The sequence below is a fragment of the Heterocephalus glaber genome, unplaced genomic scaffold (assembly GCF_053883595.1).
Source record: "Heterocephalus glaber isolate CG9 unplaced genomic scaffold, H.glaber_assembly_v1.0 deba00001859, whole genome shotgun sequence".
NCBI classification, from domain to species: Eukaryota; Metazoa; Chordata; class Mammalia; order Rodentia; family Bathyergidae; genus Heterocephalus; species Heterocephalus glaber.
This window is the reverse complement of record NW_028258500.1, coordinates 517,475-524,342: the sequence shown is the minus strand read 5'-3', so window position 1 is coordinate 524,342 and position 6,868 is coordinate 517,475.

Below are 6,868 nucleotides of genomic sequence, written 5' to 3'. Positions count from 1 at the left end.
AAATATTAGGACAGAAACACTAAATTTGCTGGAAGATAAGTTAGGTAGAACTCTTGAAGATATTGGTATAGGAAAAGACTTTTTGAACAAATCCTCAGTGGCATGGGAACTTGCACAAAGAATCAACAACTGGGACCTTAACTTATTAAAAAGATTCTGCACTGCAAGAGAAACCACCAACAGAGCTAACAGACAACCTACAATGTGGGAAAAATTTTTCAGCAACTGTACCTTAGACAAAGGACTACTATCTAGAATATATAAAGAACTGGAAAAAAAATCAGACCCCCAAATTCAAAGACCCAATTCCAAAATGGGCATCTGAAATTAACAGACATTTCCCAGACAAAGAAGCAAAAGCAGCAAATAAGTGTACGTAAAAATGTTCAACATCACTGGTTATTTGAGAGATGCAGGTGAAAACAACACTGATATTCCTCCTCACCCCAGAAAGAATAGCTGCTATTAAGAAATCATCTAATAACAAATGCAGGCTGGGGTGTGGGGAGAAAGGAACCCTTGTCCATTGTTGGTGGGAGTGCAGACTAGTGCAACCACTGTGGAAATTAGTATGGAGATACCTCAAGGAACTAGGCTTAGAAGTCCCATTCTACCCAGCTATCCCCCTGCTGGGTATCTTCACAAAAGAATTAAAAGAATCTTACCATAGTGATATATGTAGACCCATGTTTTTTCTGCACAGTTCATAATACCAAAAGCTTGGATGCAGCCCAAGTGCCCATCAACTGGCAACTGCATAAAGAAGATGTATTTTTTTTATAAAATGGACACTACTCAGCCATTAAGAACGAGAAACTAGAGACATTTATAGCTAAATGGATGCATATTGAGGCCATCGTCTTAAGTGAAATAAATAGGACACACATTTGTAAATACCGAATAGTCTCTCTAGTGTGAGAAACTGAAAGTGTAATTAAGGATACACATGGATGAAATGGCCTAAGAACATATTTCTCGGACTGTGTTTCCATCGCGTGTCATATGACTGTATCAACATTTAAATTAGGGAGAAGCTCATCTTATTTGGAGTCTGCTAGCTAACTGGAGTTTTTTCCCAGACCACTATTTGTTCAATGTTGGTTTTGGGGATCTTTCTGAAACAAAGAACATCCTCTGGTGTCTTGTTGGTGCTTGAGATGCTTTTTTAAGTTATATGGAAAAATGATTAAGTGCTTTTCAGTTTTGTTTTGGTTGAGTTCTACTGTATTTGAACATTATTGTAGTTTTTTTCCCTTGCATTGTTCTTCTTTGAATAGTTTTAACTTTTTGTATGTGTGTGTGTTTGATAATAAAGTTATTTAAAAAAATAGAATGTCATTTTTATGTACTTTTGATTTACATACATCTTATAGGTATCATCAAGAATACAACAAACAACCAATGCTGTATGGATGTGGTAGGAGAAAGGAACATTTATGTACTGTTGGAGGCAATGTGAATTAGAACAGCCACTTTGGAAATTAGTATGGATGTTCCTCAAAGCACAAAAATAGAGCTCTTCTTTGCTCACACTGTAACACACCTCAGTATTTAGCCAAAAGAATTAGTAACGATACTGTAGAGATACCTGTAAAATCATGTTTATTATAGCACAATTAATTCACAATTTTCAAGCTATGGAATGAGCCTAATTGCCCATCAAATAATGAATGACAAAGAAAATGTGATAGAAACAGTTGATAGAAGATACAAATGACAGGTAGATAGAAAGAAAGACATAATAGGGCATTATACAATCCTAAATAGCAGTGAAATCATATATTTTCAGAAAAATAGATGGAATTAGAGACCACTGTGTAAAACAAACATGAAACAAAATGAATCAGATTCAGAGACTGAGATTGTAAGCTTTATCTCATATTTGGAATCCATTAAAAATAACTTGAAGGTAGAGGGCAGATTATCAGAGAAGAGAAAGAAAATAATGGGATAGGAATGCAGGGGTAATAGGAGAGGAAATAAATGAAGTATATTTAACTCATGTACAAATATGTCAAAATAAATCCCATTAATCTATATAAATAATAGGCACTTATATTAATTAATTAAAATTAAGTTGCTGATATTTTTAAGAAAGTTGAAATCAGAAAGCAAATATAGTATATAAGTACTTCTCAGTCATAAAGAAGGATAAATTGAGCCACTTGTCAGAAAATGGATGCACCTTGAGAAGATGGTTTTAAAAGAAATAAATCAGATACACAAGCCTAAATATCACATGATTTCTCTTATATAAGTATTCCAAAATATAAATGGCTTAAAGATCAAAACAAAAGGGAGAAAGTAGGAAATGGGAAGATAGATTCTTTCTAAATTGGAAGAGGTTCTAGAGGTGGAGGAGGTGAAAGGGAGTGGAGGGGAAGGAGGAATAAAAAGAATTAAGATGTGTTATGCACCAACTCCTCACAATGAATCTAATCATTATTATGGCAAACATGTACTAACAAACACTTTACAAAAGAAAGATTATAATCAGAGTAATGAAAACACCAGGAAGTAAATAGACTAATTTTGCATTCACAATTGGATCAAAGAATCACAATTTCCAACTCTGAAGATTAGAATGCAGCCAACATGGCACTTTTTCAGCCACATCCAAAGAGGACTTCACACATTCAAAGAGTCCCCCCACTCTCCCTGGAGTCTTTTCAGAGCTCTCTTTATGTCTTTATTCTGCAAACTGTAGATAAAGGTGGTCAGCATAGGGGTAAATCCAGTGTACAACACTGAGGCTATTGTATTTGGCTATGAGCTATGAATTAAGCCAGAACTAATGTACACACCTAGGCTAGTGCTATAAAATAAGGAAACAACAGAGAGGTAAGAGACACAGGTAGAAAATGCCTTATTCTCCCCTGAGAAGATGAGAAACTATCTTGAAATAAGAGTAAATGATACTAGCAAGTGAACCAGTACCCAATAACACAGGTAAAAAATGCACCACAAGGTCCTTAAGAAAGTTTTCAGAATAGGCAATTTGGACTATTGGATTAAATTCACAGAAAAATCACAGATTTTCTAATATGTACAAAAGAATGCTGCAATGCCAGTAAGTTTTATAACAATGCATGCAGGACACTCATGATCCAGAACACTAGAATGCGAGAGACACAGAGCCTGTGGTTCATGATGACCATGTAATACAGGGGATGACATGTGGCCACAAAGTGGTAATAGAACATTACAGCCAAGAACAAGCCACCCAGATCTACAAAGAGCAAGAAAAAGTACATTTTAGTGATGCAACCCACATAGGTAATGAACTTGGTCTGTGTATGTATATGTGTACCACCAGCATCTTGGGCATGGTGGTAGACATGAAACACATATCTTCAAAGGACAGGTTGGAAAGGAAGGAGTGCATTTGCATGTGAAGATGGGAGTCAGTGATGATCGCCAGGATAATGAGTAGGCTCTCAAGCATAGTGACAAGTTACATGGAGAGAAAAAGCCATATATGTGGGGCTGCAGTTCAATGTCATCTGAAAATCCTAGAAGCAGAAATTTTTGTGCTGTTTCCTAGTTCTATATGGAGGATGCAACTACTAGGAAAAAGAAAAAAAAAAACAGGAGTGCTATTCACACAAATTGATGTTACCTATATAGGTGAAATCTTCCTATTTATATTTTCCAGGCTCTAAATTACTTTGTATATTTTCTTTGAGGATCTGTTCTCTGTAGAACATCCCTAGTGTCACTCCTACTTAGATATGTCTGTCCCACTGAAGTTTTATCCCCAGGAATGCAGGTAATGTACAGATTTATTGAGAAACTGTTTTATATATTTGAGGAAAATACAGAGTGTTAACCATGTTTCAAGTCCTGAATATAAGTAATGATTAGCCCTGCTGTAAAACAAGTTATTACATTCCAAAGATGGACATAGAATATATGTAAATAAGGAAATTGCATGTCTATACTTTAGTGGTAAAGATATCATATACATTTGCACGTGCAAATACCAGATGATATACATGAAGTGAATATGAATTATATCTCAATGAAGACATTTTAAAAAAGAATAATCATATAATATGTCATATAGTGAAATAGCCATTTAGAAAATGAAACCAGGTATATAGAAAGTTCCTTTTTTATATTGCTTAGGGTGCCTTGTGTGGAACCTGGGACACTATGAATGCCTTGCAGGTTCTCTATCATTGATCCTTACACCCAACCCTGAAGATATCGTTGTCATGGGTGTCTTGGTGAGAACAACCGAGAAGGTGCCATTTGAACAGAAACCTGGAGCATACACAGCAGGAGCCAGGAGGTTCTCTGGGGAAATTTCAAATGGCATCAGAAGAAGCCAATACAAAAGCCTTGTGGCAAGTACTTGTTTAAGTTGTTCAAGGCCTTTAGGAAGCCAGTGTGTGGAGGTCAATGAGAAGTGAAAGGAGAGAGGGAGAGTGAAAGATACGGTGTCAGAGGATGCTGAGTAATGAGGTGGTGCTGAAACTGCAAGACTCAGGGATAACCTCATCCACACTATGAACTTATTGCACATTATTAATTTTGTGGTAAAAACACCCTGTGAGTACAAATGGAAACTGTCTTTTCTACTGCTGATGTTTGAGTTCTCTCTATATATTATCAGAGTCACCTTGGAATCCAGAGTCCGGGTATCTGTGCTGTGAGGACTGGGCAAAAACCACTGTTACCACATTTTGGCCCTTTGGTCTGACCACCACCCTGTGTGAGTTACTAGCAGATTGAGAAGATCGGATGATCTTTCCTCTAATGTAGAAATGGTGCCCAGAATTTCCATTTTTAAGCCTCCAATAAACAAAAAGCACAGGCTGTTGTTTCATTTTTAAACTTCTGCTCTATATTTACAGAAATATTCATCAAAAATAAGTTTAATGAATACAGTATGAGAAATAAGAGAGAAATGACATGAACACAAGGGAAAAATAAGAAATAAACTCAAGTGGTCCCTGAGAGACTAAAAGGAAAAAAAGCTCCCTTGATTTTGGCAAAATTCCAACCTACATTCTATCTCCTGAATGTCCTACAGAAACAAGGAGACAGAAAAAATAAATATATTCCTTGTCAAAAGTTGTGAAATTTTTATGGTTTCAAATACCATATAAAAATGACCTCAGAACAAAAATAATCAAGGAGAATAAAAATTTCACAAAGAAAACCTATACACTGCTCAAAAATATCACCACACAAGTCAATGGAGAAAGAAAAATTTATAAAATGAAAATCCTCTGAAGTAACAATAATGGTAAAAATGGACAGACAGATAATAAAAGGGAACTTAACATGGTGATGAAATATGTATATATTTGCTTAAAGTTAGAAATAGTTTAAAGAGATAAGAAATGTTTTCTCATACCCTCCAGCCTTATGGAAAAACAAACATGAAGAGGTGTTAGATTGATTAGGAGTAGACTTTCAAATAAAATAGAAAAGGAGTATTCTCTAACTTGGCGATGGAATGTGACTTGGTACCCATAATTGGGGACACAATATGAAGACAGCTATGAATATTACAAGTACGTAATTCAAAGATTCTCAATGTTAACAATAATGACACTCGACTATTCTTTGTGGTGTGTGTGTTGGGGTTGGAGTAATCCATACACACAGGATGACCAGCACCATGGCTGATCTACTATGACTCTGGCCCTATGTAGATGTCAATCATTTCTTTGGACATTGCTTGGTGACCCATGCTGCAGGAGCACTATCTAGAGAATTGGTTCCCTAGATTTGTTTCAAAATACTCAAATATGTCTGCACTCAGAGACTTCTGTAACCATAGCCCAAAGGGACCTGCCTACTGCTTGGTGTGTCAGACCTGGGCATAATCCACCTGGTGCTTATTTTCCAGGCACAGATAGTGCAAGAGTTATAGGGTCATGGAAGCTTCCACCTAGATTTCAGAAGAATGATTGCAAAGCCAGACAGTGTGTCTCTGAGAGCAATGAGTCAAACTGTGAAAGTGAAGCTAAAAATGCAGGAAAGACCTAAGGAAGATGAAAAATCCAGGAAAGTGGAATGTCTGATGAAGAAACTGTAGGCAGTGAGTGGAGCCTCCCCAAGAGGCCATGTGTGCTGCAACTGGCAATGCTATAGGGGTAGGGTTGATCAACCCACTTGGAGATTACATCTCACCACAACTTGTCTAGGATGCTGGACATGGAACTAGATGATTTAATGTTTTTTCTGTTGGATTTTGGACTTCCTTTGTTCCAGTTTCTTTCCATCCTCCTATTTATCCCTTTTGGAATGGAAATGTTTACTCTTTGCCATTTTTTGTTGAAAGTACTTAATCTTCTGATTTTTACAAGGACTCATAGCTAAGAATTTGCCTCAAGTCTCAGGTGAGACTTTAGACTTAGACTTTTCAGCAATGCTGGAACTGTTAAGACTGGTGACACTTAGAGATGGACTAAATTTATTTTTCAAAATGACATGGATATTGAGAGGTTATAGGAAGAATGTTATGGCTTAGATCTAAAATATCCCACAAATGCTTCATGTGTTTGAAAAGTAGATGGACCATACTGCATCTTATTTGTTATAGAAGGTGGGGCCCAGTTGCAGGTGGGCCACTGGGGAGGTGATCTGGAAGGTAACATTCCTGTTCTCTGCTCCTCTCTTCTCTTTCTGCTCCCTGGCTGCTAAGGGTTGAAAACACTTCTTCCACCATGTCCTTTCATCATACAATTTTTGCCTTAAGATGAGCCAACAATGAACTGATACTGTGAGCCAAAATAATCCTCTTTTTTCTTTACATTGTGGTGTCAGGTACTTTATCCAAGTGATGAAAACATGACTAAGGAAGTAGATTTTATCAGTTTGAAATAATATCCTTCAAAAACTATTTTCAACA